Source organism: Anas platyrhynchos, chromosome 5 (assembly GCF_047663525.1).
Source record: "Anas platyrhynchos isolate ZD024472 breed Pekin duck chromosome 5, IASCAAS_PekinDuck_T2T, whole genome shotgun sequence".
NCBI lineage: Eukaryota > Metazoa > Chordata > Aves > Anseriformes > Anatidae > Anas > Anas platyrhynchos.
The window spans coordinates 6886014-6898688 of record NC_092591.1 but is presented as its reverse complement, the minus strand read 5'-3'; positions in this window follow the sequence as shown (position 1 = coordinate 6898688).

Here is a 12675-nt window from a genome sequence, read left to right as displayed (position 1 = left end):
GGTAAGATAACATCTGTAGCACAGAGGCTGTTTCACTGATAATGTGGATTACAGACTGCGGTGCAGTCGTCTTATCACTTAGAAGTTATGAGTCTGCAGAAGGGAGCAGTCTGAAAAGCCAGACCTATACGTCAGGGATTTCCCCAATAATAGGATTACTCATCAAAACAGCACAAAGGAGCTGAGCTGAATATCTTCTCCCAGGCAGGAAAAAAAGTGACACAGAGTTAGTGAGCATGCACAGGTTCAAAACTGCAGCTTCATTAAAGCCATGTCTTCCAGTTTCCTGGGGATCTGGATTTCCTCAGGCCTCTGCTGTGCTCTTTAACCACAGCCACCACCTCTGAAAAGCTAATGAAGGTGAGGGGGACATCCAGGGGACAGAAAAGTGTTCACAAACAAGGCATCATCCATCTGTGGTGCAAGGCAGAGATAAACGTCTTCATGTAGAAGACGATTTATTCCATGAAAAGGACTCATTGAGCTGTATGGAATGGCTGTATTGAAAAAAAATCCTGCCACCAGTCCCAAAAGGTGTCACAAGCCAAAGCATACTCAACTTACTAAACAGAAGAGGCCACTCCACACAGAGCTATGGTTATACATACAGTCCACATCAAATGCAGCAGGCAAATACAAGGGCCCTACATTTCTTTGATCTTCTAAATTGAACATAAACTCCTTCAGTCAGGAAGGACAGGTTCCCAGAAATACACTGCAACATCAACATCACTCACTCAAGTGTTTTACATCTTCTGGTATTGGTTTTTGTCCTCTGTTGATGGCAGATCACAGGAATGGGCAGGCCACCCTTCTCATCCAGTAACAGGAGCAAGTCAGCAAATTAGAAATTGGATTTGGGGGAAGCTGGCTCTATTGGATTGTCTTGCTGATAGTCTCCCTGGCTTCAAAGCTCACATCTGTCTCGTGAGCTGGGGGACTGTTTCTAACTTTAGTTGACCCAAATTACTCACAGCCTTTCTATGTAGCACGCAGCAAAGCTGAATCTGTGCATTGTGTCTTTGATCACTGCACCACTTAAATAGGCTGACCTGCACGTCTGTGCAAAAACAGCTTTACAGGCGAACACATTGGTGATTCAGCTGTCCCTAACACAATTATTCTCTGATTTAGAGTGGCAGAGGAGGAAGATGAGCACAAAACTAGTTTTATTTGTTTGTTTGTTTGCAAGATGCTGAGTTTCTGTGCATTCCTATCACATCTAAGAGCAATTCCTCACCTAAAGGAAGAATTGCCCAGGCCATATTCTGTTTTTCCATAAGATGGTCCTGTAGGTAGCAGAAAGAAGCTTTCCTGAAGTCTTATTTTATTTATATATGTATATCTATATATATATACACACATGCCCCGCAGTCTACTCCAGCCCTTGACTAACCATTAACTTCATCAGGGACAGGAGACTGGGCCACTTTTCCTTTGTATCCTAAAATACTTCATAAAATCTCTCTGTGTCTCTTATTCCCTCAACAAACATGCACACTCTGTAAATGCCAAATCAACATTAAGTTACATGCAAAAAAAAAAAAAAAGATGGTTAGGATTGGAGAATTTATGCTGGGAGTCAGGATTTTAGTATACGCATTAGGTGTATACTGCAGTTGTATTCTTGCTGGGCATAGCAAATGTAGCTCTTCTTCAGTACTGGATGATTTTTGGTCATTATACTTGCAACACCACTAACTTAGCTGTAATGGTAGGAAGATAACTGTAAAATTCTTGGGAGGACTTGGGACTTTCACTTTTCTTATTGCAAAGAAAAGTGAAACTCAAGCAAAAAAAAAAATACAGCATCTGAGAAAAGGGTAGGGCCATTTTTAACCACCACAAATTAGCAGAATATGGCACCATTTGAGCTCCCGCCTATTCATAGATGTGACCCTTCTTAAAAGTAAGAACAGGGAGAAGAGGTGTTTTGGATTTTTGTTAAAAAAAAAAAAAAAAAAAGGAAAAATTAAAAACCCTTAAACAGCAGGATATTATGTACCTGCTATTAAATTCCATCTGGCACTAACCCTTCAGGCAAGTAACAAGCCAAGACGACCATTTTTGGGAGAGAAAAAAAAAAAAAAAAGACTGATTTTAGCAGAAGCTGTAGAAGCCAAATTTGTTTGAACTGTCTCTGCACATCTTTACATCATGCACTTGCAATTTTTAAAACTATTTTAAAACAGGGTGGTAAACGTGTTAAATAGGTCACTCCCTGTGTCCAGCGCAGAGATAAGAGGCTGTTTATATCTCCAACTGCAGAACTTTGGCTCTCGAGCTCAACTGGTAACTGCTTACACGGCAGGTCTCCAGTGCTTGCCCAGAAGGCAAATGCTACAGTCAGAGGAAATAAATAAATCTGACTGCTCTCGTGTTTAGTCCTGCTGCAGCACACCAATACTGCTATATATGGCAGCCCTGCAGCTCTGGCACAGGGACCATGGAGGAGCACGTGATGAGTTGGAGAAGCAGTCCAAAAAAGTTAATGCATCAGACAAAGAGGCAGACTGGGTGGTTTTGCAAGAGTAAGCTGGGAGAAAGAAGGTGACATTTCTGCTGAAGAGGACTTGGGTCCTGCTGCTGCTCACAGACATGACACATCGTGACACATTTTGACTCAGCTTGGGGTAGAAACAGCCTTAGTATCCACCAAATAAAATATTCAGGCAAATGCATGTGATCAAGGAGCAAGCAGGAACTGAACAAATGCTGCCCTGAGTCTGCCTCCCCTTGTCCTTGAGGAGACAAGAGGGATGTCGTATCACTGATATCACAGCCCAGGCTGTGACATGGTAAAGACTTCAGGTGACCCAAGGCCACAGGATTTTCTCTACATTATGGTTTTATAACACAGGGGAGTGAGGCAAATGAACCCAAATGTGCTCTGACACTGTTTTGCAGGACACGTGTCCTTCTTCCTTGGGGAGCCACAGGAGTTTTTGATGGGAGATGCAGGGAAAATACTCAGGGGGTTGGGCCTCTACCTGCAGGCTACAAGGAACTGCTCCAGGGTGGTTTGGCCCCTCTGGGCCTCAGAGAGCCTTGGAGGTAAAGCACAGCCTCTCAACAAGCAGGCAGTGTGCCCACACTGTGTGCATCCTGCCAGTGCCACCAGAGCAGGGACGGCCAGAGCTTCAACACTGCTGAGGTGCCAAAGAGTAGTGCTGGAGCTCCTCCAGTGCAAGTGGTAATTCAGTTCAATTAAGCGTAGGTAAACTCCATTTAGGCTGAATTTCCCCCTGAGCAGTGGTTCTGTAAGAGCCAGAGGGAGTGAGGGAGACCTTTCCAAGGTCTGAGGCCTGCCTGCTGAGAAACAGATTTACAGCTCCGGCTTCTGCAGTCTGGAGAGAATAAAAAAAGATGGGAAGAGGGGGAGGGAAGAGCTTTCCAACATGTGAAAGATAATAGGAAAATGAAGATTGTAAAACTCTTCTATCTACTGGGAATAGACTAATAGGCTTAAAGTGCATTAAGGCCTAATGCAGGCCTCCCTAGGGACAGCTTTCATGTGCTCAGGAAAATGAAGGCACTGGGATACACCACCTGGAGAAGGCAGTGGAGCCTCCACCTTCTGCATGAGCAATGAGTCAAATGCTGTTGAGCCCAAGATAAGGGATTAGATTAGATTAGATGTGTAGAGTCCCATATACCGTTCCCAAGAGCTGTATTTCATAACAGTCCAGAGCCACATTTCAGCAGTGTTTACTATCCTGCAGAAGTGTTTTTATATCCATTTGAGACTGCTCCTACCTCTAAGCTGTACTAAGGGCTCAGGAAGATTGACCAAGACCAAAGAGATTCTGAGCCCTACAAAGAGAGCGGATTGTAAAACAAGCTCTCTTCTTTCTCTTCCCTTGTACCTCCCAGAGGCACAATTTAAAACCTGATCCCTAAGCCCAAGTCTGTCCTCAAAGGATCCAGAACTCACATGGATTTTGAAACCTCTTAGACTTCACTGGAGCAGCTACATTTCAGAGAAGAATAGCATTGCATCAGCCTTTCTGCAAACTCCTTGGCGTCTCCTTTGCCAGCCAAGAGATAATTCTTCCTTAGGACATACTGCAGCAAGGAGTTCAAAACATCTCTGATTACATGGAGGTTGCCTAAATTACTACCTACCTCCTTTGTGGGCCACCTGCATCAAAAGCCAAAAGCTCTGAAAGCAACAAAGTGTCTGGTCCAGAAATCTCTCTTTTTATTAACAAATGTAGCATGGGCAGAAGCAGCTCCAACCTGGAGACTGAAGGGTTCCAGGTGATGGCTGAAATGAGCCTGAGAGATACTTTGGGGAGAAGCAGGAAATCAAAGGATATGGTAACTAAGTAGGAACAAGGAGTTAGATCAATAAATCCTCTCATCACATGCAGCCCTGCCCAGCATAAAAATATTAGCAAAAAAGTAAAACAAAAAAAAACAGGAAGGCCTGTGGGTGGTGAATGCTGTTCTTGGTCTTCACATCTCTTCTGTTCCTCTGCCCTTTTGTTCCTGCTTTTGGGCACAGCAAGAGAAGTGTGGAAACAAATCAAGAAGCAGTCGCACACAGGAGGAGCGAAACCTCAGACAGCAGCTAGCAGAGAGCAGAACATATGTTTACTGTCATCTTCCTCCTCGCGTTTGAAAAGCCACCTTACTTCCAAGGGGGAGAAAAATCCTTTTGCCAGTCTCTCGGAAGAGAGGAGAGCACCTCCTCAGCCGGGTGCTGGCTCAGCTCACAGCAGGAGTTCATTTTCCTTCGTCTGCTCAATCCTCCCAGCGCCCTGATGGAGCTGGGATTAATTCAGCTCTTTGCTCGAGTTCAGCACTGTTCCACTCTCATTTTGTGGAAGTTGTTCCTCTCCCTTAGCGGAAAGCAGCACATTTTGCATGTGCTCCTGTGTGCTGTTGTTTCAGAGTGGTGGCTTGTATCCTTGTATCGCTGGTGTTCACGGGGACATCCCTTCCAAGGTCTGCACCCTGCCACCAGCCAGGGCAAGCATCGGTCCCCATGCCAGAGGGATCAGGGGTCCGTCAGAGGGACAGGGCTGACCCAGGATAGCACTGGGATGCTGGAGCAGCACAGTGCCCTGAACCCAGCCAGAGCATGGCTTGAAAATATGAGGCCCATGGAGAGAGAGGGAAGCCAAAGGAGGAATGGAGAAAAGAGGTAATGAACATCACTCCTGACACCCCCATTTAAGCACAGAAGGCTATATAATTGCTTTATTCCACCATCAAATCTTCATCAGTAACCCTCAGGTTAGCTCCCAGAAGTGGCTTTTCCTGCCCAAATGCAGGTTCTGCACACAGCAGGTTCTGCACACAGCCCTCCCAGCTCACTGGGAGACCCTGGGGTTGTTCCTATCTGGAGCTGGACCCAACAGGAACACATCACAGGCTGCAGGACAGGGAGGATTAAAATCGGACCATGCACAAGCTACAAGAGAATGACAAATTGCAGTTGTAGGGCTCCTGTGTATAACACAGCACTGGAGACACAACCCAAAGCAAGGAGCACTTTTATGCACTTAATTCCTTCACCAAAAATATAATAAACAGACCCTGTAGGTTTCTACCACTTAATTCTCTGTTTTGTTTCATTCTTCCCAAAAAGTTCGCTCGGCCCCAAGCTGAAGTTATCTGTGAATTTATTACCACGGTGGTTCCTCAGATTAGGCGGCAGCATTGAAACAGAAATGCAGAGCTCTAAAGTGCTCCAAAAATAGGCGAGCACTAAATCAATTAAAATTAAAAAATCCAGCGTGTAATATTGCTTATTAAGACAAGGGTCACCCTGCTCACCGTCACACACCAGACACCCTGGAGAAGAATTTATTCCCATGAATGGCAGGAGCCAATTTTTCCCAAATGCAATCCATCTGTGTTTTCCCCAGCCTACTCCAAAGAGGCTGAAGGTTTCACCTTTGGGACAGGCAGTTTTTACGTTGTGTCCTGGGCCCTGTTGGCTCTTGGACGGTCACCCAGCAGCTCCGCAGCACAGCCACTGCCACAGTCATGTCTGGGAGCAGAACATACCGGGAGTGTTCAGCATCATCAGGGTGAAGCAAATTTTCACACCTGGAAATTTGCCTCCGGTGATGATTCCAGCTGGGATATGAGCAACCAGCTCATCCTTTCACTGTCACGGGAGGATTTCAAGGCACAGCTTTCTGGCAAAGGTTTTTCTGCTGGCTGAGATTAGACAGGTAGGAAGAAGCTTCTCAGAGAGAGCAAGAACAAAGTGGAAAGAGAAAAGTCTCGAGCTGACAAATTAATGAGAATCAGACAGAAAGTAGAAAATAATACTTAATGAGTCGTTAAGGGACATTTTGTTTTGCAAAACAGTCATGGCCACATGCTAACTGTGACATGCAACGGCCAACACATTTGCTTGTTATAAATGTTTGACTGCACTTGCCCACCAGGAAGCTGCAAGGTATTCTCATTAGAAGAGCTATCGCTAGGAAATCAAAGCTTGCTAATTAACATAACTCACCAAAACAGACAATGAGTTAGAATTGTAGACAGTGATATTTACACATGTATTTCTGAAGTGCTCTCTTCTGTTTCATAATTTGCATCACTTTAATGGTCTCCAGAAAGAAAACTCTCTATTTCATTGACCCTGTCAGAGAGGTGAAGTATGCCTGACTTTATTCTTCTAAATTGGTGAGCATATATTCTTCCTTCCCCCTCAAAAAGCCAGACCCAAAGCTTTACCTTTGGCTTCGTTTATAGTCATCATATTTCTGGGTCTTGTTCTTCAGTCCTAGGCCTCTCTTTAATTTGGAGCTAGAAAAATAATTTGGCAACAACAGAGAGTTGGATGTTTTTTAACTCACAAACAAGGAAAGCTTGAGAGCTTGTATATGTGTTTTTTTGTTTGTTTTGTTTTGTTTTTCCCAAGGCAGGGAAAGGAAGGCAGGGGAGCTACTAGGTAAAAAGAGACTTTGCCTGTTATGTTCTTGATACAGTAATTAATAATCTTGGAGCTTTATTCTTACCGTGTTTGATAAAAGATACACAGGATTATAAGCCATCAACTAACCAGGATGGGAAAGGAGCTACTGGTAATACGAGGGTATGAGATATGCTGCTTTGCACACTTAGATGCTGTTGAGAGCATAACTAGACATACAGCAATACCACTGTAATTCTTATTGCACAGGGCAATATTTTGGTTTTACTTCCTCTCTGCATTTCTCCTTCATCCCCAGGAACGAGTCAGCCAGTAGCAATGCCACCTGCACAAACTCACTTGTGTGACAAGTCACCACTCCAACATTCCTGGTCTTAATTTACTCCTCCGTTCCCAATCCCCATCACATCGCACAAACTTTTAAGCCTGCTCTGAGCCAGCAGAAGTTTGCTTCAACAGAAGGATCCAACACGCTTTAGTGACCACTTGAAGTCACCTGAATTTTACATGCAGGAGTTTTACAATATGGGAATTTTGTAGCGCAGATGAGTTCTGGACAGCGTTGTTGTAAAGCAGGGTGTTGCAGGGGAGCAGATCCAGCCTCTGTGACAGGGATCAGGATGGGTTTTCAGTATCAGTGTAAAGGCAGACCATCTCCTTGTCAGTTACAGCACTACAAATATTAATCTAATCTTGATTTAACTATTTCTCCTGTTCTTCCTCTGCAGTGGCAGCTTCTGGCATTGATGACAAAAGGGCTCAGAGTTTCTGAAGTTCAGATTACAGCGGCAGGGTACGATTTCCCAGGCTTAGGATTTCCTGATTAACACTGGTGCCCAACACCTTTGCTGCCTGGAAGAGCCCTGCACAGGCTGCAAGAACTGAGGCACCAGGAATTTGCACAATCCATGGAGCTCCAGAGATCTCAATACACAGGGGTGGCTTACATGCAATGGCTTGAGCAGCTCACAAGCTGGGATATTTCTCCTGTCAATTTTCTTTAAAAGGTTTGATGCTTTGTTGTTGTTGTTGTAAATATGCAGCATTTTTCTATACCCTTGGGATAGGGAAAAAAATCAGATATCTTGCCAATGGAGAATTTCATGTCAGAGTACAGGATACTGTTTTCTTCGCAGAGGTAAGGCAATGAGAAAGGCACTGTTATCCCCAGTAGGGAACCAATATAACCTTCTGTCTAATACCTTCTGCCCTGTAGCAATCACTCTGGCTTGCAGCAGCCAGGCTGAGCACTAGGCTTTCCTGAGTTCAAAGCTGAACTTGCTGCCTCCCCACCCCTACCAGCAGGCATATCTGTCTTCATCTCTTTTCTCCAGTGTGGCCTGAAATTTGTGAGAACATTTAATATTCTGGTCTTGACGAAGGGATCCACAGCCCCAGCCAACACACCTGTCGCCTGGTGTTGTAGGGTGATGGATCCAGAACCAATTTTGCATCTTAGTGTCTAAAACACTGAGACAAACATAAAAAGACAAGAGTAAAGAAACTGGATAAAGGAGACTTCACTCTGTATTGGCCACGAAATCCTTAATGCTTCGTGTCATGCTTTAGAAAATCACTTTAGCCTAAGACTCACTTAGTGATTACAGTCCCATTTCAGCCCCAGATGCCCAAGTGAAGCTCTGATGGAAGGTTTAGAAAAGGCCTTTTAGCCACAGACGGGGAGCTCAATCTGTTTAGTCTCAAAAGGCAGAGACTGGGAGGCAACTTGATTACACTGTCTTCACATGGGGGAGATAACAGGCACTTAAAAGGGATTCTTAATCTAGAAGAAAGGTTTAACAAAATGCCTGTGGCTAGAAGCTGAGTCCAGACCAGTTCCAATTAGAAACGAGACACTTAAAGAGATTTAAAGGAAAAAAAAAAAAAAAAAGGCACCCATACCAGTGGTGGTGGCCACTGGGACAGACTTGGAAAGGGCAGAGCCTCCACACCAAGACTGGATGCTTTCTGGGAGGTGTCCTGCATTGCCCCCTGACATGGTGCCAAAGAGGGAACCCCATCAGGAATTTACCAAAACATCTCACCCAGCAGCTCCTGCTGAGCTTAGCTAAGCCCCCAGAATAATCACATAAAAAGGATGAAATAAACTTTCCTAGCAATCACGCTGCTCTGCTATTCCAGTCCAAGTCTACCTGGGCTTCAGTAGTTTGTGCAGTGAACCTGTGTTAAACAGCAAGCGCTACTGGCCTCCTTCCTACCAGTATCAGTCATTACTTGGTACACAGAGAGACGCTACCACCAGTAACAGGACTGGAGAAGCTCTAGAAGATCCAGAAGAGGTTTAGGAGAAACCAACAGAGCTGCAAGGCTGCTTCTCCTAGCACATACACACCCAGCTTCTGCTTATGCAGAAGAAAATAGTTCCATGAATTCCCAGAAAGAAAAAAATAAAAATAAAAATGAAGTTTATTCAAAAATATAAATGCCACCAAGACACGAGGCACATAACATAACTGGTTCCCTTTCTGCCAAGGTTTCAAAGGAAGCGCTGCGTTCGCTGACCAGCAGCAGGTCCCATTAGTGATGCTGAAGTGCGGTGCTGTCTGATTTATTTATCAAAGCTGCTATTTTTCAAAGGAGCTTAAAGGCAACACGGTCATTTGGGAGGGGAGGGAGAGAGAGATGAAGTGCACGGCACAAAAAGCTCTGATCTAAAATGGCCTTTTCCAAAATGTGAAGTTCTGTGAAAGATTCCTTTAAGAAGTCCCCAAAAGCTTTTATGGAAACAGTTGCACAGCTTCCTACCCTACACCTAGGCAGGAACACCGAGCACGCAGGTGCAGAGGGCTTGCAGGCACTTGCAACCCACTGCTGGAGGCTTTACCGAGGATGAAAATCAGCCTGCCAGCCCCAGCTTGCCCGCAGCTCTGCCTGCTGCTCGCTCCTTGCCCTGCAGAGCTGTGCCTGCTCCCAGCACCCCTCCCCAGCACCCCTGCACCTGCTCAAACCAGCTCGGGATGAAGGCTGCTTCGTTCAGAGCAACTTGCTGCCCTCTGCAGACCAAGCAGAGCTCTCGTTAGTCAGCCTGAGGAACTGAGGGCTGAAATAGAAATCTGCAAAGGATGTGTGAGGCTGAAATAAAAAACAAAGCAGCCTGAGCAGGGACCCCGGGGAGGCCCAGCTGTTTAGCATACCTTAAAGCATCTGCAGGTATGACATTTCCTTTGCCAAGCCAGAGCTGCTCGCCCACCGTGTTTCTCTCCGGTGAGTTAACCAGAAAAACAGCTGAGGGAAACCTGAGCCCATGGGGGGAAACAGGGACGGGGCTCAGAGACCCACCAAAAAGCACGGGCACGGCATTTAAATATGTGTCTGTCTCAGGAGAGCCAGGACTCTGCCTCTGATGGGCCCAGGATTATGTATGACAGAGGGAGCACAGCCCCAAATACTCTAAAGCTCCTATTTTCACAGCCCCACTATCCTGAAACAATTTCTCTCCTTCACTCCCAACCCACTGCCTTTCTGAAAACTAACCCCAAAGCTTCCAGCAGGGAGAGGAGCTCTTTCACCACAGCATGTCAAAGGTCTCAACCAGGCTGTTCCCCGAAGGAAACAGTTCCTGCTTTTTAGCCCTCCCCAGTTACATTTGTACAACACAGTTCAGGAGGTGACAGGTGCCCTGGGTTTGATGTAACCTACTTAAAGTCTGCAGGTAGATGCAGCCCTCCAGTGGTGAAAATATACACAAGCAGCTATGCTTTTTTTCCTCTTTTTTTCCTCTTTTTTTTTTTTTTCCCTTGCTTTTTTTTTTTTTTTTTCCTTTTTTTTCCTTTTGCATGTCCCTGCTCAGTCCCCATCCCCACCATTTCACGTGCTGTGCTTGCAGTTGTTCTCCCATCGCCCCTGCACTGAAGAGGAGCCAGCAATGATGCTCAAACAGACCTACGACATTTTGGCCAGCAAGGGGCTTTTTCCCCCAGAATAGACCAATTCCTTTCTGCACAGCACAGGGATTATTTGCTGCTACTTCAGGTCCTTCAAGAAGACGGCGGAGGAGGAAGAGGGTGGGGGGGCAGGGCACAGGACAGCCAACTTCATTCAGTCCCTGTGGCTCTGGCCACCCTGTTTTAAACCATGTGAACGCCTGGGCAGAGCATCAAAATGTACCTGGGGCATGTTCCCATCCATCCTTTTACTGCTAGCACATGAAGGTGCAGATAAATTGGAGCAGCTCCTTGCATTTTGTTACAGTGTTCAGCATCACCTATTCAGCACACCTCCATAAGAAATCAAGGAGAAGGAGCTTGCAAAGAAATAACAAAGTTTGGGCACTGGGTCTAAAAGCTAGGGAAACAGAAAGAGCTTGCTCCAAAAGCAGTCTGGGTTTGGGGCTGCCTGTCCATGGATTTGGGGGTCCTTCAAGCTGAGGCTGACAGCCCCCGTGGCTGCCCCCAAACCGGGGCAGGAGCCACCAGGCCGGCTCTAGCTTGGCACAGGGAGATTACAGCAACTTTCCTGCCATCCTTCAATGCAGCAGTGCCATCTTCAGGCAAAAAGCCTGAAATTAAAAGTGTTTTTTTTTTTTTTTTTAAAAAAAAAATAAAAAAGCAAATGGTATTGCTCTCTGGACCTGGCCACGCAGGACTTGCAGTGATGCACACCGTGCCCTGCAGGACACCTAAGTCATTGTGGCACTCACAGGGGTTGTGCTCGCCCCCAAACCCAGGGCCGGGCATTTCCCTCACCTCTGCCCGGGCAGGAGCTGATGTCCCTGTCCTGGCTGCATCTCCCTCAGCGATCTCAGCGTTGACATGATCATGATATGGTTTTCCTCTGAAATTACACATTTTTCCACCTGTGCTTAGACCATGCAGAGGCTCTGGGGGGACGGCTGTGGAGCTGAGACCACTCCGGCCCTATTATCAACAGGGGACTGCAGCCCCTCTCTGTGCTGCTGAATTTGGGATAAACCCCATCCACGTGGGGCAGGGCGCAGCCTCCTTTGGGAATGCTCTCTGGTACAGTACCGGTGACCCCAGCAGCATCTGGGGACATGCTAAAAAAAAACCATAGCTCGCACCAGCATCACAAAAAGATGAGAGTGAGGGAGGGGGAAAGCAGCCATCCTGCTGGGGAAGCTGGCACCTTACAGGGTCTTCTCCTCCCTCCTCTTCCCCGCCAGCAGATGTTACACGCAGCCCTTCTTGCTGCGAAATGGCAACGATTTCCACCAAGCAGTTTGTTTCAGCACGGTCTCCCTGCCCTGCTAAGAGCTGTGATTTGGCACCACTCAGCCCAGCTGGGGATAATCAGCCATCAGCAGCACAGCAGCTTGTAGGCAGTGAGGACTGTCCCGCCGTGCCCCAAAAACCAGGAGGATGCTCTGGAGCAGGCCCCAGCTAGGAGCTCAAAGCATCACCTAGCCTGAGGGATGGAGCTGCTGATCTTAGGGCCTGAATTAATTAAGCCCTGAAATGCATGGAGCCCGGGATGTAATGGTGATAAAGAAAACCCCGTGTTCTGGGTGGTCGCTGCTACCCCCTGGTAGCATCCAGCTCAAACAAGGTACGCAGGGGGCTCGGCACAGGTGGTTTCAGGGCAGTCACCAGGCTGACAACACGCAGCTGTAGCTGCTGGCTCCTCAGGCAGCACAGCTGGAGCAGGAGGATGATTTACAGCTGTGCCTAAGGCCAGTGGTTGCAATGCTCAGGTCCCAGAAAATTGCCAGCCCCCGACGGTACCCAAGCCCTGGCTGAAGCACCCGGCCCTGCAGCTGCTTTGAGGGGCTCCTCCCAGGTTCCCATCCTGCACAG